Source organism: Lathyrus oleraceus, chromosome 6, assembly GCF_024323335.1.
Source record: "Lathyrus oleraceus cultivar Zhongwan6 chromosome 6, CAAS_Psat_ZW6_1.0, whole genome shotgun sequence".
Lineage (NCBI taxonomy): Eukaryota > Viridiplantae > Streptophyta > Magnoliopsida > Fabales > Fabaceae > Lathyrus > Lathyrus oleraceus.
Window position 1 is genome coordinate 303,109,576 of NC_066584.1, and position 21,038 is coordinate 303,130,613.

At 39.6% G+C, this 21,038-nt stretch overlaps 1 long non-coding RNA gene across 29 annotated transcripts; it reads right to left on the minus strand.

Moving 5' to 3' along the window:
• Positions 1–1,585: 1,585 nt before the first annotated feature.
• On the minus strand, positions 1,586–18,140 carry LOC127098052 (uncharacterized). 29 transcript variants are annotated; one of them, XR_007793288.1, is made up of 9 exons: positions 4,813–5,095; positions 4,598–4,698; positions 3,869–4,498; positions 3,659–3,771; positions 3,432–3,485; positions 3,059–3,355; positions 2,644–2,972; positions 2,327–2,460; positions 1,589–2,202 (listed from the first exon to the last, which is right to left on the minus strand). It is a non-coding gene; the product is annotated as an uncharacterized LOC127098052 (long non-coding RNA). The 29 variants fall into 29 exon arrangements; XR_007793290.1 differs by lacking the exons at positions 3,869–4,498; positions 4,598–4,698; positions 4,813–5,095 and adding exons at positions 16,961–17,094; positions 17,234–17,550; positions 17,650–17,750; positions 17,865–18,125 and having other exon boundaries at positions 1,590–2,202; positions 3,059–3,485; XR_007793286.1 differs by lacking the exons at positions 3,869–4,498; positions 4,598–4,698; positions 4,813–5,095 and adding exons at positions 16,961–17,094; positions 17,194–17,550; positions 17,650–17,750; positions 17,865–18,125 and having other exon boundaries at positions 1,590–2,202; positions 3,059–3,485.
• Positions 18,141–21,038: the final 2,898 nt, after the last annotated feature.

Genomic DNA, 21,038 nt, shown 5'->3' on the forward strand with positions numbered 1-21,038 from the left:
TCCAGATGCAGCCTAAGGGACGATTCACTCTGCTATTCAGATACGATCTGGCATACGATCCATTCTGATCCTTATTTCTTCAGCCCAATAGACGGCTCCTATTGCAACTCCAATACGGTCTAACGTACGACCCATTTGGATCTTCAACTCAGATACGATCTAGCGGACGATCCATTCTGATTCTACCTTCGTCAGATACAGCCTAACAAACGGCTCATTCCGCAACTCAGATACGATCTAGTGTATGATCCATTCCGATCTTTCATCCCCAGTGAAGTCATCCACCTAATGAACAACTCACTCTGCTATTCAGATACGGTCTAGCGTATGATCCATTCTGATCCCTTATCCCCAGCAGCGTATAACACATTCTGACTCCCCAGCGAAGTCGACAGCATAATGGAGGACTCACTATACGGTCTAGCGTATGACCTGGTATGACACCCATGTCTTCAGATATCGTCTAACGTACGACACAATCTAAAGCTCTCATCATCAAACTTCCTGGATGGCATCTTTAAGCCCATCTCCATCAAGACTAATTGACAAGTGCAAATTTTGGGGCATTCTAGTGTTCAATAATCTTCCACCTCCAGACCACGAATGGCATACATACCATTCTAACTCTCTCGGTTCAAGAATATTGAACAGGGGCAGCTGTCATACCCCAAAATTTGCCCATTAATCTTGCAAAACATTTTCCGAAGCACTCCAGCTCATTTTTCAAGGGGTTTACCTTAAAGAAACAAAGGCCCAGCTCACAAGGGGCCCAATCCAGAAAATGACCCAAAATGGCATGCTCGCTAGGCGAGTAAATCCTTCGCCTAGCGAAGCTTGCGAATACCAGAATTGTTGGGCTTCATTCTGAGCCCATTAGGTCACAAATGGCCTGCTCGCTAGGCGAGCAAATCCTTCGCCTAGCGAAGCTTGCGATATATCAGAATTTTTGGGCTTCATTCCGAACCCATTAGGTCACCTCAATCACTATAAATACCGACACTTCAGTCACGAAAATGGGGAGAACGAAAACAGACGAAGACGGACAGAAACCCTGGTGTCATACCCCGATTTTGATCCTAAATTTTTTCCCCATCAATCGGTCACTTGCATTGAAGGATCTTTTATTCATGTTACAGTCATTTCATTCATGCATGGTTAAAATAATTTTCCACATGTCTTCTGTTCAACTACGCCTTTGATGGCCTTAGAGCAACGTCGAGAAGTGCAACATCTAAGACATGAGAAATTTTACCAACCAGTGGTCTCAAGGACGGTGAAGGAAGCACGCGAGCTTAATATGACTAAGAATGATGGATTTTGTTGGGCTGGAAGAAAATGGACAATTTGGATATACATCAATTTATGATTGATTTAAAAAGGAATAACACTTCATCGGTTTACTCAGCCGCATCGAATAGGCCTTGGGAAACCATATTTTGCGGGTCATCACATGTCAAAACTCTACATTCTAGCTGCTGCTTCTGTGGTGTGCGCATTTGATATTCCTCTTGAAATTCTTTTGCTCTTCATTTCAGCGTTGCCTCACGAATTTACGGATTATGGTGGCAAATTAAGGTCGACTGTGCAAACGATGGTTCTCTGGTTGTGGTTACAAGGATTGCTGTGCCAATTGTCGTATGGATGATTCGAAGCTCTGCAAGAGTCTTTATGACTTCCCACATAGCTTTATTAGTGATCATTGATATTTCTCTAAATTATGACAACGGCGACTTTAGTGCATGGGAGTTTGAAGTAAATATATGGGCAAGAGTGCTTTTCCTTGCAATAACGGAGGAGCATCCTCTGGAACCTATTTTAATGTTCATTCAAAAGATTGGCTCGAATATCTTCTTACAAAATGGATGCTAGACAGTTCATATCCCAGTTGAGGTAAGTGCCAAATTCTGAGCATAAGATAGAAAATGATGTTCCCATTGTTCATACATATTACACGTACAAGATACAAGAATCAAATTCAGAAAAATGAGTTGCTGAAAAGTTGATACAAAAGACTTAGGAAACTGCTCTAAAACACTAATACTACTTCAGAGGATATTTAAGATCCATGGGAAGGCCTGCATACTAACGAGCCTGTGACAGTTCAGCCGGTTTCACTGAACCTCATGCCAAATAATCCTGGCTGCACCTAAAAAGAAGTTGAGCGTGCTCGTAGAAGCCACTTGGGATTGATTGTCCATGTCCCTGCACAGAATGAAGGGATAAGCAGTTTTGTAAGCAAGATGAGTTCTGCGGATATAGCGGGTTATGAAGATGCTAGAAGGAAAAATGATGAAAGCCGAGTTCTCTTTCGGGAGAGTAAACTCACACGCATGTTGCAGGACTCTTCGAGAGGAACTAGCAAAGTCTTGTCAGTTTCGTGCTTGAACCCATCATTTTTCAAGACGGTGTGTACATGTTTAGCCTAGTCTCATCGGACGCCCTTTGATTCCACGATGGAAACTGCAAGTTCAACGAGAAAAACTTAGATTCCACAAAGCGCAAGTGCAAGTAACAAAGTGGAAAACCATATTTTTTAGTGTTTCTATTAAATATGTTTTGGAACGCAACAGCCACCACCAGTCATTCAAATCATGTCATGCAAGTAAAAAAGAAAGAGAGAACACATGGAGATGAAAAGCATACAAAATTGATCACAATAAGTAGAAGACTCAGAATGCTTCCTGGACATATGAACTATCCTTCAAAAGTTTTATGGGATGGAGCAAGAGGTTATATTGCATGTCGCTGTCAAACACATTATGGAACTTTTGATGGTGATGTATTATACAGTTGGGATGCAAAAACAGCAGCAACAGTTCAGGAAACCTGCAAGAAAAACCAAAACAGCAACACAATGTCCAACACAATAACATCAGGCATAGCAAGTAATGGACTTACATAGTCCTACAAAGAAGCTTCAAGGAAGGACCAGTTCATCCTTCAATAAAGCCAAGTCTTGCACGATGCCTAACCTGCAGAGATACCTTGGTCAAACCTAACTCAATCAAGGAAATCAGATGACTCGTTTAAGCCAGTTTTATGGTCACGCTAACAGTACCTTATTAAGTGCTGCTCAAACAACACCAAATACCCAGTTGATTCCCAACATCGCAACCGGTATATTCTTCCTGTCATGCCGTTCTGGAGCAATATGCCAAGAAAGACAGCATTCATAATTCCAACAGAATGTCCCAGAGGATGAAACACGCTAGCTATACTCATCGAGCAAGGTGGTACCATGGTCTTGTATAGGCATGCTGGTTCAAGTTGATTTAGGAAAATTCCAGTTTCCAACTCGCTTGACTAAGGAAGACCTTTCTGCTGCTCAAATCCGAACCTCCAAAAAGAACTGATCCTACACAATGGAACCAATCTTCTTTCATTTTTGGAAAACAACATTTTCAAATCAACAACTCCAACGGATGGATAACCTCCTGTCATTAGACCAGTTAAACACCATTACCAAGCCTTGTCTGAGCCAAGACCTGCAGTAGAGACATGTTGTAAATGCACATATTACTAGATGATACCATATCCAAACAATGAAGTAGAATGGAATGATGCTGTACCGATTTTATGAAGGAGGGAATTAATGGTGTAACAAACAAGTGAAAATCCAATTCTTACCACCATCTAACTGCACAAAATGGAAACATACCTAGCAAATCAGCATGCAGCCGTCACTGTGATTCAAGCACGCAGCTGCAACTTCTCCAATCGCTTGTAGCAGCACACACCAATGAGTAGAGCATTAGTTTGACAGAGTTTCGCCTAAAAAGAAATTAGAATTATGGCAATGACCAACAAAAAGCGAAAGAGGCACAGCAAAAATGATGCATCAAACAAGAACCAGAAAGCACCAACTAACAAGGAACCGGATTTAACACTTTCTGCATCAAACTTGTTACCGCATCCATTCATCTCACGCAGTTCAGTCAGAGACTCTTGCAATCGGATGACAAGGCTTTCGAACTAAACAAGCTCCAAATATCTCTTTATGAAGAATTCTTTGGCAAATCAATTGCAGCCATTCCTCCTGTACCTGTTGAAGTTTGTAAAGTTAATACAGATGTCTCAAATGCATTTTTTTTTACTGATATTCAAAATCAAAACAATTCAACTGATAATGGATTCACTATACATGGAACTGATACTCAAAAAACGTTGATTGACAATGTTACCAGAAGAAGCAAGGACAGTCCAAGCAATTTGCTTGACAATGTTACAAGAGATGTTACAAGAGGCAGGGACAAAAAATGTTTCAGTGCAGTCAAATAAATCCAAGAGAAGGAAAGAGGTCAAAGTAACCGACTCGCCGGCGTTGAACCGGAGGCCAAACCTTCTGATAAAGCTCTTGAATATTCAAAAATGCTAGGAAAATCATCAAGAAAGAGAGGTAAATCATGTGATAACCAAACTGTTCACAAAAAACAACAATTGGAGAAAGCTGAAGCCGAAAATATTAGTGATGATAAATCAAGCCAATGCTCCGAATTCACTGCAGTAAACAAAATAATGACTGAGTCGTTTAAGTTAAGAGGATTACCCAAATTGGAGTTAAGACAAAAGCAATTAGAAAAAGCCAAGTTCAGATTACCTTTCCGAGTCCAATGATCAAAGAAGGCACTCCAATTCTGAGCATCCAAAAGCATTTCTGAAAACTTCCTCCATTGGACCATTGAGCATCAAACCGAAACCCTAAATCAACAGAGCATAAATAGGGAGAACGAAATCAGTAGAGCACACGAAATAGAGAGAGGGAGGCGACCATAAACACGAAACCCTAATTCAAAAAAAAGAGGAAAAAGAAACCTAATCGAGAAACGGCGAAAGAACTGAGGTTGAAGAGGTAAAGCAGGAAGATTTTAACCTCGCCGTCGCCGTCGTCACCGCCGGAGGTGAGCTTCTTACTTGACTTCTCTTTTGATGCCATGGAATTTTTGCATGTTCATAGTGAGAGAGGGCGATTGAGAGAGGTGAGCAAAGTTTGAAAGCGATTGAGGGAGAGGAGTAAGAGTGACGAGAGATTGAGTGGGCACGGGAGAGATTGAGGACGAGGAATAGGTTCTGTTACAGCACCTTTCACCCTTTTTTTTAATCATTTATCCCTTTTTATTTATTAACAAAACAAACGTTTAATTTTTTTTTTACGTTTAAGCTTCCTATGTTTTATTTAATAGTGAGTATTAATGCTTTGTCTTTTTTATTCCCTAGAAATTTATTAGTTGTTAGTCCATGAACCCAACAGCCAGGCGGCTGGGTTATTTGTCTTGGGACTTTTTTCTTTTTTTCTACTTTTAATTGGTAGTCTAACAGACTACTTTATTTTAGTTTCTTTTTTAGTTTTTATTCCAATCTGTTCTGGTTTATGTATTTCGGTTGTTGTTGTAATAATAAATAATTATGAGTGGCCTAGTGGAGAGAGATTACTTTCATTGCCTTTAGGGGGGTGGGTTCAATACTTGGAGATAGCAAATCTTCATGCTTATATTTGTTATACTTACTATTTTATTTAAATTTGTATATAACTTCTACTATTTATTTTATTTGAAGTTTCTATCAATCTAATTTAATTAATATTTAGTTGTTTGTATCTTTAAATGTTTACCTTTTAGATTTAATTAATGGTTGAATTTCCGATATTATTTTATTCGATTAGTCGACTTTTGTGTGTTAACTAGTTTAGTTATGTTATTAATACCCATATCCATACTTTTACACGTGTAAATAATCGTACTCAAATTTCATTTGATTTCAAAATCAATTTCAACTTTCCTCAATTTCAAAATACATTCCAAAAATAAACATGAATTATTTCAAGATCATTTCACAAATCAAACATAATATTCAAACCCTTTCCTTAAGCAAAATTGGAAGAAAAAGATTACCTGGAGGGAATATCCAGTTGTAATCCCGAATATTAGGCTCAAGCTGTAAGAGCTTGTAAGTCATAAATATTCGTCTTCTCGCCAAAATATCCGTAAATACCTCAAATCACCTTCTAAATAAAGTTGGAAGAAAAAGGTTACCTGGATGGAATGTCCAGTCGTAATCCCGAATATTAGGCCCAAGCTGTAAGAGCTTGCAAGCCATAAATATTTGTCTTCTCTTAACATTCCAAATATTCAAATTGTTTTCTAAATAAAGTTGGAAGAAAAAGATTGCCTGGATGTAATATCCAGTCGTAATCCCGAATATTAGGCTCAAGCTGTAAGAGCTTGTAAGCCATAAATATTCGTCTTCTCTTTAACAGTCTAATATTCAAATCGTTTTCTTAATAAAACGTGAAGAAAAAGATTACCTGGAGGGAATATCCAGTTGTAATCCCGAATATTAGGCTCAAGCTGTAAGAGCTTGCAAGCCATAAATATTCGTCTTCTCTCCAAGATTCAAAACCTCTTCTTAATAAAATTGGAAGAAAAAGATTACCTGGAGGGAATATCCAGTCGTAATCCCGAATATTAGGCTCAAGCTGTAAGAGCTTGCAAGCCATAAATATTCGTCTTCCCTCCAAAACATTCATAAATATTCGAATCATTTTCTTAGCAATATTGGAAAGAAACAGACTGCCTGGGTGGAATGTCCAGACGTAGTCCCGAGTATTAGACCCAAGCTGTAAGAGCTTGTAGGTCATAAGTACTCGTCTTTCAAACTTCAAAATACCTAATTCCTACCTTAATGCTTTTTCAATAAAGATGGAAATGGAACATGGTGTATACCATGCACTCCTGAGGCTAGGATTCGAGATGTATATCTCGCTCATCCAAGTTCTCGCCATCACTCAAAATACATCCAACCAATCAAATTCTTTTCTCGCCGCCGTGCGACTAATCAAAAAACCCTTTTTCATAAATGAAAGATATATTGTCTTAAGTAACACAAAACAATGTTTCGGCCACGATTGTTGAGTAGAGATAAATGACGCTTTTCCGAATGTAGATCTATAAATCCGTTCGATGTGTGGTACGCGTCCACTCCTCATCTGTTTTGGGTAAAACGATGTTTTTGTCGATTAATACAATATAGCTTTCGCTAAAATCGACCAACAAACAAACATTTTTCTACCCAGAACTACGTAAGCCTTGATTTCTCTTTTGAGATACGTAGGAGCAGGATTTTTAAATCTTGTCAGGCCCACTAATAAAAAACTTAGGTTTAGTCCTTCGTTAAAAAATCCAAAAACATTTCTCCTATCTTCTATTCTTTCATTCCCACCTAATAAATTGAAAAGCCTAACATTTCAAACTAACATTAATGCACACAACTGACCTAATGGTTCCCGTTGAGTACAACGGACGTGAGGGGTGCTAATACCTTCCCCTTGCGTAATCGACTCCCGAACCCTGATATTGGTTGCGATGACCATATCTTATCCTTTCTTTTGTCTTGGGTTTTATCGATATTTCCCCTTTCCTTTTTAGGAATAAATAAAGTTCGGTGGCGACTCTGTTCAGTCCATCATTGCGAGCGTGCGATCGCGCTTCGCTTTGAAGTCGTATCCCCATATTTTTCGAGGTGCGACAGATGGCGACTCTGCTGGGGACTGATCCCTAAGTGAGTCAAGCCTAGTTAGGTCGTTTGTGTGCCTTTGTTTGTTTACCTATGTGGCTTTTCTTTATTGTTTTTACTATCTCTATTGTCATATTGATATGAATCTGCTGTATTGGTTCGGTTATGGTTTGGTACTTGGATATTCTGATTGCAAACCTTGTGGGAAAGAATTTTTACCCGAGTCTCGAGTAAAAACATAAGATAGGACGAGGTTGAGTAGTGCGGGTCCGCGAGATGTATTTCTCGTTGGGTCGGTACGAGAACCTTACTTAGAGTAGATTCTTGAGAGGATGTTGTCGCTCGGCAAGTAAGTTGCCGTAAGCTTCGATATTTTCTTTAGGATCCATGACTCTGAGAACCATTTGTAGAACCTTAGTCCTTTGCCCAACTAGGAAAGATGGTTGCGTAGTGTGGGTCTGCGAGATGTATTTCTCGTTAGATCGATGCGAGAACCTCACTTAGAGTAGATTCTTTAGATGGAGTTGATGCTCGGCAAGTAAGTTGCCGCAGGTAGCAAACAGTCTAATGGATCCATGACTCTAGGAACTTTTTCAAAAACCTTAGACCATACCTGGTGAGAACCTATTCTTGGAAAACAATCAGATTCGTCAGTACCTCAGACTTTTGAACCCGTGTATGAAAAAAACAAATGTGCATGGCTTGCATTGCATTCATTCGCATTCCATTGCATTTGCATCGCATCATAATGCATGTCATTTTCCAGACAAAATACCAAAAAAAAACTCATCCATCTTTTGTCCGTGAAGCAAAGTGATTCTCAACACGCGTTTAGAACAAAGAACCATGTCTCAGGAGATGATGGACGAGCTAAGAAATAGCCAAGAAGCACTGAAGGAGGAACTTAACCTTTTGAAGAGCCAAATGAGATGGGTCTTGGAAACCCTGCAAGTCTTGTTGAGAAAAGAGGGTCACCCAATATACGCTGCTGCAACAGAGAGCTACTACTACCCCGCATCCATCCGGTGTTACCTCAAGTCAAGGGAAGTTCTATGTGGCAACTCCTCATTTACCAGTATATGGACCTCCCTCAAGGCGTCATCATCAACATCCTCTGGCTATTGCTCCTCAAAATCACCGAAGTCAGGTTCAAAACAAAAATCAGAATCAGAGCAAGAAGAACCAGGATCACAATGACTCGATTCCGGTACCATGTAGCAAGCTTTACCCGCTACTGATCCAGAATGCTTTGGTGACCCCTCGAGCTCTCACGCCTGTGTCACCAGACCTACCATGGTACAATCCAAATGCAACATGTGAATTCCATAAAGGGGCATTGGGACATGACCTAGATTCTTGCTGTGCGCTAAAATATTTGGTACGAGGACTGATTAACAAGAAGAGCTTAGTCTTTGAAGAAGATCACCCGAAGATCAAGTGTGAATACCATACTGGAACAATGGGGCACTCCATCGAGGAATGTATGAGTTTTAAGCTCAAGCTGCAAAGTTTGATTGACATAAGGTCACCAACACTCAAGGAGGAAGTCTCAAGTACATATACCCTGATCTCTGGGCCAAGTAATGATAAAGGGAAAGGACCCTTGAAACCCCTCAAGGTTTTGTACCACAAGGAAGATGTCAGGGATGTGGCTAATGAGCTATCATTATTTCCTGGTAAGAGTATTGAGATACCGCCTTGGATTTCCAATACCACGACCCATACCAATGAAAGAAAAGGAGAGGTGAGTAGTGAATCCAAGAGGGTTGCGTTCAACGATGAGACTGAAGGAAAAGAATTTGAAGGTCATCCTGCCAATGTCAAAAGACTTGTTGATCCCAACCTTCAAGTGGCTGAAGATGAGCAGTTAGCAATGCCCAAAGTGTTGTACCAGCAACCACCGCCTTCAGGTCTTCATTGCCAACAATCCTGGTTTGCTCCCCATCCAAATCAACAAGCCCAAGGCCCGAAATATCAAAATCAACATAGGTTTCAAAATGGCTTGGGAAGAAGAAATGATCCTCGACATCCAGTCTTCATGACATATAGCCAACTCCTACAACCTCTGATTCAAAACTCGTTGGTGGTTCCCGAGTCTCTTAAGCCGGTTCCACAACCTTACCCACCCGGGTATAACCCAAATGAGAAATGTGGATATCATGCCGGATCAGAAGGGCACTCAACTGAAGACTGTGACGCTTTCAAAGCCAAAGTACAGCAGCTGATTGACAACAGGTACATAGCCTTTCAAGAAGGAAGCTTGGTGGTAAATGTTAACCCATCGACCGGATAAGCGCGAAGATCTCAAAGGGTGTTCCCCTAAGTTAATGGATCAAGATTGAAGAAGTCATTCCCTAAAGCTGGCAATCATTTGGCTGTTTCAGCATTTCTTTTGTAGTTTCCTTGCATGTTGATTGTTATTTGCTTCTTAAGCATTGTTGTTTTCTTTGAATTGGTAAGATTAATGAATTGTTTATGCATCTTTTGAATTGATCCATTCGTATTCACTCGTTTTTCATTTATGTTAAAAAACAAAAATTCTCCTCTCATTCACTTTTGTTTATCAAACTGTTGTGTTAACAAAGATTGGAGGGAGGATGATGAAAATGGAACACCTGAAATTGGTGTGGTATGCTTTTGAAGAAAACCTTGCCGATGATGTAAGGCATTGTTTCAAATCCCCAAACACTGAAGAGATAAGGAGTTAATCCCTAGTCAACCACTTTGAGCCTAGAAGTTGGTGTTTATTTCGGATCTAAAACCCTTAATCTTAACCTGGGGCAGGGTAGTTGTGTTCAGATAGTTTGATCATGCCTTCGATCTTTCAAAAATCGTCCATATGTACACCCTCCAATTAGGTTCAACCACACGTTACCCTTCACGCACATGTTGAAGTGTCGTAGAAGTTGAGAAAAGCTAAAATTAGTGTTGGTTGATCCTTATCCATCAATAATATGGCAGTCACACCTTTTAAAAAAAACAGAAAAAGTCCGCTAAGTCAAATACCACAAAGTGACTTAGGCAAAAGTCAGGGCATCCCGATGGACCGAAAGCTTCAAAGAAGCGGTCCAGGCAAAATCAGGGATAAAGAAAATCAATTAAAAGAGGTCACTAAATCCTCACCAAAAACAAAATAAGGTGACTGCCATTCAAGGAAATCTATCTTGAACCCTCATCCTTACCATCGCACCTTCGAACCCTCTTAGAAGTCGAAATGCGTGTATTGAATTAACTGAACATAGGAACTGGAGATCATCAAGAAGAAGGGGTGGGTAAAAACAAATTTTGAGCCTTATATCCTTTTGTTTCAAAAAACCGTGAACCAGACCACGTTACAACCCTTAAAAGACCTAATTGAGGCAGGGTTCATTTTGAAAGCATACTATAACCAGGTGGTGTTAACTTGACTCCAAACGATTTTTGTTAATCATTTGATGGCACCAGCTTGCATACTGTGAATGAGTTGATCACCATTTGTGTTCTTATCAACGACTCGTTCACTGTATTTCACCCGTTCATATCAATAAATTTTGGTTTCAAATTTTTGCATAAGCATTGAATTAAAATTACCATTTTTGAATGCACAATCTTATTTGCGAGTCAACACTCAGCATCAAAGAAATTCAGTACACAGTTGAGGAACTAGATGGAGTGAAAGAAGTCTATTCGGGGGCAAATCATTTTGAGCATCAGTTAATTCGAGCTAACCACTCTAAGGGTCATCGAGGCAAGAGTAATCTGCTTTAAGAATCAGACCGGGGCAAGCCACCTCAGAGCTCAGTAAGTCCAATCACTCCATGGTTCAGTTAGCCAAGAGTAATTTGCTTCAAGACTTAGTCCGGGGCAAGCCACCTCGGAGCTCAATGAGTCCAGCTATCCAAAGGACAATCAATCAAGAGTCTACCATTCCAACATTTGGTTAGTCAAGTTCAGACCGCTGCAAGTTACAAACGCTTGGGGCAGGTCGTCTCGAGGTAGTCTCATGGAAAGTTGTTTCCAAACTCACTTTCAAGGTGAACATTTCCAAAGACCCAACAAACTGGGGCAAGATGAGCCACAGAGGGGCAGAACCTCTTTCTTCGTGCTTTCAAACTGCTCAAACAAATTCTGCCATACGTCAACAACTATCGAGTTTAAGACGAGTGCCCGAAAATTATGCTAGCACAATTCATTAATCCTCCAAAAGGATCCATTGGCTGAGCTGTGGCTATCAAACTGGATAGAATCCTCCTTTGACAACATCTATCATAAAATATTTGGTTGAGTTCTCGGTGTTGAGGAATCATGAGCTTCCATAAAAAGCCTTTACCAACTCCCAGTCCACTCAGGTGTCAGCATTCTCATAGCATGATCATTCATATATCATGCATAAAAGAATACAAATCATGCATGGCCGAAATGTACTTCGTGCTCATTTTGCATTGACCCAGGTCTTGTTGTTGATCCTATATCCTTTGACCTTTGATTCCAGTCTGTATTTGGTGCCCTTAAACCCACATCCGGTTTTCGCAGTCATTTTCAAGTCCAACCCAGTTGGCACCTATTAGAAAATTTTCCATTAAGGTTCATTCTCTGTTTGGATTATCCGATGAATTTCCGGATTACTCCTTGGTGTATCGATGTATTTCCACGACTTGTCTGATGTATTTCCAGATGTTTCACCATCTATCTGAGGTGTTCTTTGATGTGTCTATATTCTGATGTATTTCCAGAATTTCCTTGATATATTAACAGATGTGTCTGTATTCTGTTGTATTTCCGGAATATCACTTGTAATTCTGATGCATTTCCAGAATTTGTTTCTTTTACTCTCTGATGAATTCCCAGACATGTCACTTTTATTCTGATGAAGTTCCAGAACCCCTATGTCATTCCCTGGAATTATTTCAAGACTCATTGGTGTCTCCTAAAAATCAGTTGTTGCTAGGCATTATTCCAAGCTCAGTTGTTACTAGAACTCATTTCAAAGTCCAATTGTTGTTGGCAAAGTCCGTTAAAAGCTGGTTGTAGTCCATTGCTTGCGGTCCGAGTCCAATTGTTTTTATTCCGGGGTCCGGTCATGCTTGAACCTACTCTGAAGATTCTTTGTTCAATCCTATTCAGGTCATCTACGAACCTGTCATTGAACCTTTTTATTCCGGGGTCCGGTCATGCTTGAACCTACTCTGAAGATTCTTTGTTCAATCCTATTCAGGTCATGTATGAACCTGTCATTGAACCTTTTTATTCCGGGGTCCGTTCATGCTTGAACCTACTCTGAAGATTCTTTGTTCAATCCTATTCAGGTCATGTATGAACCTGTCATTGAACCTTTTTATTCCGGGGTCCGTTCATGCTTGAACCTACTCTGAAGATTCTTTGTTCAATCCTATTCAGGTCATGTACGAACCTGTCATTGAACCCTTTTTATTCCGGGGTCCGTTCATGCTTGAACCTACTCTGAAGATTCTTTGTTCAATCCTATTCAGGTCATGTACGAACCTGTCATTGAACCCTTTTATTCCGGGGTCCGGTCATACTCGAACCTACTCTGAAGACTCTTTGTTCAATCCTATTCAGGTCATGTACGAACCTGTCATTGAACCTTCTATTCCGGGGTCCGGTCATGCTTGAACCTACTTTGAAGATTCTTTGTTCAATCCTATTCAGGTCATGTACGAACCTGTCATTGAACCTTTTTATTCCGGGGTCCGGTCATGCTTGAACCTACTCTGAAGATTCTTTGTTCAATCCTATTCAGGTCATCTTGAACCTGTCATTGAACCTTTTATTCCGGGGTCCGGTCATACTCGAACCTACTCTGAAGACTCTTTGTTCAATCCTATTCAGGTCATGTACGAACCTGTCATTGAACCTTCTATTCCGGGGTCCGGTCATACTTGAACCTACTCTGAAGATTCTTTGTTCAATCCTATTCAGGTCATGTATGAACCTGTCATTGAACCTTTTTGTTCCGGGGTCAGGTCATACTTGAACCTGCTCTGAAGATTCTTTGTTCAATACCCATTCAGGTCATGTATGAACCTGTTTGTTGAACCCCTATTCCGGTATCAGGTCATACATGAACCTGTTCTGAAGAGTTTTCTCCTTGATTATCCCCCAGCGTTGTCAAGTCATACATGAACCTGTTGTAGCATCTTTTTCCTTTATTCGGGTTTAGTAAGTCATGTGTGAACTTACCACCGAAATCCCTTGTATTCTAAGTATCGATTATCAAATCTCACTTTGAATACTTCCCAGTGTGTGTCTGACTCTCCAGCAGGATTGTTTCCCCAACAAGATTGTTTCTTACCATTTGTCTGTCTCCCTGTGGATCATCAACATTCCCCACAGTTTGGTTTGTCTAGTAGCATCTCCCGCTAAGGGTCCATCATATCCCTAGCAGGAAAGGAAATATAAAAAAAAAAAAAAAAAAAATAGAATCATGCATCCATGCATATCCATGCATATCATGGCATATCATATCATATCGCATCATGTCATGGGGATTCAGGATCAAAATCCGGGTCTTCTTAGTATTTAATCATCTCCCACTATGATCATATGAAGAGTGTCCTGCTTCATATTCTCTGGTTGAAGACGCTTAAATAGGGGCAACTGTCATACCCCGATTTTGATCCTAAATTTTTTCCCCATCAATCGGTCACTTGCATTGAAGGATCTTTTATTCATGTTACAGTCATTTCATTCATGCATGGTTAAAATAATTTTCCACATGTCTTCTGTTCAACTACGCCTTTGATGGCCTTAGAGCAACGTCGAGAAGTGCAACATCTAAGACATGAGAAATTTTACCAACCAGTGGTCTCAAGGACGGTGAAGGAAGCACGCGAGCTTAATATGACTAAGAATGATGGATTTTGTTGGGCTGGAAGAAAATGGACAATTTGGATATACATCAATTTATGATTGATTTAAAAAGGAATAACACTTCATCGGTTTACTCAGCCGCATCGAATAGGCCTTGGGAAACCATATTTTGCGGGTCATCACATGTCAAAACTCTACATTCTAGCTGCTGCTTCTGTGGTGTGCGCATTTGATATTCCTCTTGAAATTCTTTTGCTCTTCATTTCAGCGTTGCCTCACGAATTTACGGATTATGGTGGCAAATTAAGGTCGACTGTGCAAACGATGGTTCTCTGGTTGTGGTTACAAGGATTGCTGTGCCAATTGTCGTATGGATGATTCGAAGCTCTGCAAGAGTCTTTATGACTTCCCACATAGCTTTATTAGTGATCATTGATATTTCTCTAAATTATGACAACGGCGACTTTAGTGCATGGGAGTTTGAAGTAAATATATGGGCAAGAGTGCTTTTCCTTGCAATAACGGAGGAGCATCCTCTGGAACCTATTTTAATGTTCATTCAAAAGATTGGCTCGAATATCTTCTTACAAAATGGATGCTAGACAGTTCATATCCCAGTTGAGGTAAGTGCCAAATTCTGAGCATAAGATAGAAAATGATGTTCCCATTGTTCATACATATTACACGTACAAGATACAAGAATCAAATTCAGAAAAATGAGTTGCTGAAAAGTTGATACAAAAGACTTAGGAAACTGCTCTAAAACACTAATACTACTTCAGAGGATATTTAAGATCCATGGGAAGGCCTGCATACTAACGAGCCTGTGACAGTTCAGCCGGTTTCACTGAACCTCATGCCAAATAATCCTGGCTGCACCTAAAAAGAAGTTGAGCGTGCTCGTAGAAGCCACTTGGGATTGATTGTCCATGTCCCTGCACAGAATGAAGGGATAAGCAGTTTTGTAAGCAAGATGAGTTCTGCGGATATAGCGGGTTATGAAGATGCTAGAAGGAAAAATGATGAAAGCCGAGTTCTCTTTCGGGAGAGTAAACTCACACGCATGTTGCAGGACTCTTCGAGAGGAACTAGCAAAGTCTTGTCAGTTTCGTGCTTGAACCCATCATTTTTCAAGACGGTGTGTACATGTTTAGCCTAGTCTCATCGGACGCCCTTTGATTCCACGATGGAAACTGCAAGTTCAACGAGAAAAACTTAGATTCCACAAAGCGCAAGTGCAAGTAACAAAGTGGAAAACCATATTTTTTAGTGTTTCTATTAAATATGTTTTGGAACGCAACAGCCACCACCAGTCATTCAAATCATGTCATGCAAGTAAAAAAGAAAGAGAGAACACATGGAGATGAAAAGCATACAAAATTGATCACAATAAGTAGAAGACTCAGAATGCTTCCTGGACATATGAACTATCCTTCAAAAGTTTTATGGGATGGAGCAAGAGGTTATATTGCATGTCGCTGTCAAACACATTATGGAACTTTTGATGGTGATGTATTATACAGTTGGGATGCAAAAACAGCAGCAACAGTTCAGGAAACCTGCAAGAAAAACCAAAACAGCAACACAATGTCCAACACAATAACATCAGGCATAGCAAGTAATGGACTTACATAGTCCTACAAAGAAGCTTCAAGGAAGGACCAGTTCATCCTTCAATAAAGCCAAGTCTTGCACGATGCCTAACCTGCAGAGATACCTTGGTCAAACCTAACTCAATCAAGGAAATCAGATGACTCGTTTAAGCCAGTTTTATGGTCACGCTAACAGTACCTTATTAAGTGCTGCTCAAACAACACCAAATACCCAGTTGATTCCCAACATCGCAACCGGTATATTCTTCCTGTCATGCCGTTCTGGAGCAATATGCCAAGAAAGACAGCATTCATAATTCCAACAGAATGTCCCAGAGGATGAAACACGCTAGCTATACTCATCGAGCAAGGTGGTACCATGGTCTTGTATAGGCATGCTGGTTCAAGTTGATTTAGGAAAATTCCAGTTTCCAACTCGCTTGACTAAGGAAGACCTTTCTGCTGCTCAAATCCGAACCTCCAAAAAGAACTGATCCTACACAATGGAACCAATCTTCTTTCATTTTTGGAAAACAACATTTTCAAATCAACAACTCCAACGGATGGATAACCTCCTGTCATTAGACCAGTTAAACACCATTACCAAGCCTTGTCTGAGCCAAGACCTGCAGTAGAGACATGTTGTAAATGCACATATTACTAGATGATACCATATCCAAACAATGAAGTAGAATGGAATGATGCTGTACCGATTTTATGAAGGAGGGAATTAATGGTGTAACAAACAAGTGAAAATCCAATTCTTACCACCATCTAACTGCACAAAATGGAAACATACCTAGCAAATCAGCATGCAGCCGTCACTGTGATTCAAGCACGCAGCTGCAACTTCTCCAATCGCTTGTAGCAGCACACACCAATGAGTAGAGCATTAGTTTGACAGAGTTTCGCCTAAAAAGAAATTAGAATTGTGGCAATGACCAACAAAAAGCGAAAGAGGCACAGCAAAAATGATGCATCAAACAAGAACCAGAAAGCACCAACTAACAAGGAACCGGATTTAACACTTTCTGCATCAGACTTGTTACCGCATCCATTCATCTCACGCAGTTCAGTCAGAGACTCTTGCAATCGGATGACAAGGCTTTCGAACTAAACAAGCTCCAAATATCTCTTTATGAAGAATTCTTTGGCAAATCAATTGCAGCCATTCCTCCTGTACCTGTTGAAGTTTGTAAAGTTAATACAGATGTCTCAAATGCATTTTTTTTTACTGATATTCAAAATCAAAACAATTCAACTGATAATGGATTCACTATACATGGAACTGATACTCAAAAAACGTTGATTGACAATGTTACCAGAAGAAGCAAGGACAGTCCAAGCAATTTGCTTGACAATGTTACAAGAGATGTTACAAGAGGCAGGGACAAAAAATGTTTCAGTGCAGTCAAATAAATCCAAGAGAAGGAAAGAGGTCAAAGTAACCGACTCGCCGGCGTTGAACCGGAGGCCAAACCTTCTGATAAAGCTCTTGAATATTCAAAAATGCTAGGAAAATCATCAAGAAAGAGAGGTAAATCATGTGATAACCAAACTGTTCACAAAAAACAACAATTGGAGAAAGCTGAAGCCGAAAATATTAGTGATGATAAATCAAGCCAATGCTCCGAATTCACTGCAGTAAACAAAATAATGACTGAGTCGTTTAAGTTAAGAGGATTACCCAAATTGGAGTTAAGACAAAAGCAATTAGAAAAAGCCAAGTTCAGATTACCTTTCCGAGTCCAATGATCAAAGAAGGCACTCCAATTCTGAGCATCCAAAAGCATTTCTGAAAACTTCCTCCATTGGACCATTGAGCATCAAACCGAAACCCTAAATCAACAGAGCATAAATAGGGAGAACGAAATCAGTAGAGCACACGAAATAGAGAGAGGGAGGCGACCATAAACACGAAACCCTAATTCAAAAAAAAGAGGAAAAAGAAACCTAATCGAGAAACGGCGAAAGAACTGAGGTTGAAGAGGTAAAGCAGGAAGATTTTAACCTCGCCGTCGCCGTCGTCACCGCCGGAGGTGAGCTTCTTACTTGACTTCTCTTTTGATGCCATGGAATTTTTGCATGTTCATAGTGAGAGAGGGCGATTGAGAGAGGTGAGCAAAGTTTGAAAGCGATTGAGGGAGAGGAGTAAGAGTGACGAGAGATTGAGTGGGCACGGGAGAGATTGAGGACGAGGAATAGGTTCTGTTACAGCACCTTTCACCCTTTTTTTTTAATCATTTATCCCTTTTTATTTATTAACAAAACAAACGTTTAATTTTTTTTTTACGTTTAAGCTTCCTATGTTTTATTTAATAGTGAGTATTAATGCTTTGTCTTTTTTATTCCCTAGAAATTTATTAGTTGTTAGTCCATGAACCCAACAGCCAGGCGGCTGGGTTATTTGTCTTGGGACTTTTTTCTTTTTTTCTACTTTTAATTGGTAGTCTAACAGACTACTTTATTTTAGTTTCTTTTTTAGTTTTTATTCCAATCTGTTCTGGTTTATGTATTTCGGTTGTTGTTGTTAATAATAAATAATTATGAGTGGCCTAGTGGAGAGAGATTACTTTCATTGCCTTTAGGGGGGTGGGTTCAATACTTGGAGATAGCAAATCTTCATGCTTATATTTGTTATACTTACTATTTTATTTAAATTTTGTATATAACTTCTACTATTTATTTTATTTGAAGTTTCTATCAATCTAATTTAATTAATATTTAGTTGTTTGTATCTTTAAATGTTTACCTTTTAGATTTAATTAATGGTTGAATTTCCGATATTATTTTATTCGATTAGTCGACTTTTGTGTGTTAACTAGTTTAGTTATGTTATTAATACCCATATCCATACTTTTACACGTGTAAATAATCGTACTCAAATTTCATTTGATTTCAAAATCAATTTCAACTTTCCTCAATTTCAAAATACATTCCAAAAATAAACATGAATTATTTCAAGATCATTTCACAAATCAAACATAATATTCAAACCCTTTCCTTAAGCAAAATTGGAAGAAAAAGATTACCTGGAGGGAATATCCAGTTGTAATCCCGAATATTAGGCTCAAGCTGTAAGAGCTTGTAAGTCATAAATATTCGTCTTCTCGCCAAAATATCCGTAAATACCTCAAATCACCTTCTAAATAAAGTTGGAAGAAAAAGGTTACCTGGATGGAATGTCCAGTCGTAATCCCGAATATTAGGCCCAAGCTGTAAGAGCTTGCAAGCCATAAATATTTGTCTTCTCTTAACATTCCAAATATTCAAATTGTTTTCTAAATAAAGTTGGAAGAAAAAGATTGCCTGGATGTAATATCCAGTCGTAATCCCGAATATTAGGCTCAAGCTGTAAGAGCTTGTAAGCCATAAATATTCGTCTTCTCTTTAACACTCTAATATTCAAATCGTTTTCTTAATAAAACGTGAAGAAAAAGATTACCTGGAGGGAATATCCAGTTGTAATCCCGAATATTAGGCTCAAGCTGTAAGAGCTTGCAAGCCATAAATATTCGTCTTCTCTCCAAGATTCAAAACCTCTTCTTAATAAAATTGGAAGAAAAAGATTACCTGGAGGGAATATCCAGTCGTAATCCCGAATATTAGGCTCAAGCTGTAAGAGCTTGCAAGCCATAAATATTCGTCTTCCCTCCAAAACATTCATAAATATTCGAATCATTTTCTTAGCAATATTGGAAAGAAACAGACTGCCTGGGTGGAATGTCCAGACGTAGTCCCGAGTATTAGACCCAAGCTGTAAGAGCTTGTAGGTCATAAGTACTCGTCTTTCAAACTTCAAAATACCTAATTCCTACCTTAATGCTTTTTCAATAAAGATGGAAATGGAACATGGTGTATACCATGCACTCCTGAGGCTAGGATTCGAGATGTATATCTCGCTCATCCAAGTTCTCGCCATCACTCAAAATACATCCAACCAATCAAATTCTTTTCTCGCCGCCGTGCGACTAATCAAAAAACCCTTTTTCATAAATGAAAGATATATTGTCTTAAGTAACACAAAACAATGTTTCGGCCACGATTGTTGAGTAGAGATAAATGACGCTTTTCCGAATGTAGATCTATAAATCCGTTCGATGTGTGGTACGCGTCCACTCCTCATCTGTTTTGGGTAAAACGATGTTTTTGTCGATTAATACAATATAGCTTTCGCTAAAATCGACCAACAAACAAACATTTTTCTACCCAGAACTACGTAAGCCTTGATTTCTCTTTTGAGATACGTAGGAGCAGGATTTTTAAATCTTGTCAGGCCCACTAATAAAAAACTTAGGTTTAGTCCTTCGTTAAAAAATCCAAAAACATTTCTCCTATCTTCTATTCTTTCATTCCCACCTAATAAATTGAAAAGCCTAACATTTCAAACTAACATTAATGCACACAACTGACCTAATGGTTCCCGTTGAGTACAACGGACGTGAGGGGTGCTAATACCTTCCCCTTGCGTAATCGACTCCCGAACCCTGATATTGGTTGCGATGACCATATCTTATCCTTTCTTTTGTCTTGGGTTTTATCGATATTTCCCCTTTCCTTTTTAGGAATAAATAAAGTTCGGTGGCGACTCTGTTCAGTCCATCATTGCGAGCGTGCGATCGCGCTTCGCTTTGAAGTCGTATCCCCATATTTTTCGAGGTGCGACACCTGGCATAGAAACCCTGGAGACCAATTCAGAGGATTCCGAGTAAAGAAACCCTGAAGGCCGCTCATCCGCACCGAAGTTACCTCCGCCCAATTCGACCCGATTTGCCATTCCAAAGCTGCAATTCCATTGCCAACAGGTTTGCGCATCACTACTGTTTTATGCTTTTAATCGGTAATCGCTACATACATAAGGCATCATGATTAAGTTTTCGGATATGTAATTCGATTTCACATGTGAATTTAAGTATGCCTGAATATCCAGAATGTTTGTCCATGTTATTCCTGTAATTAAATGCCATAAAGTTCAGGGTGCCGGAGATCATGCTGCTATCAAACTCAAAACCCGTAGCAGCTCGCTAGCACATCGCTAAGCGAGCCTGTAGCGAGCACTCGCTAAGCCTTCGCTAGGCGAAGCAGGAGCGAACGGGGCAGTGGCTGTTTTGTTTCTTTTCTGTTCTG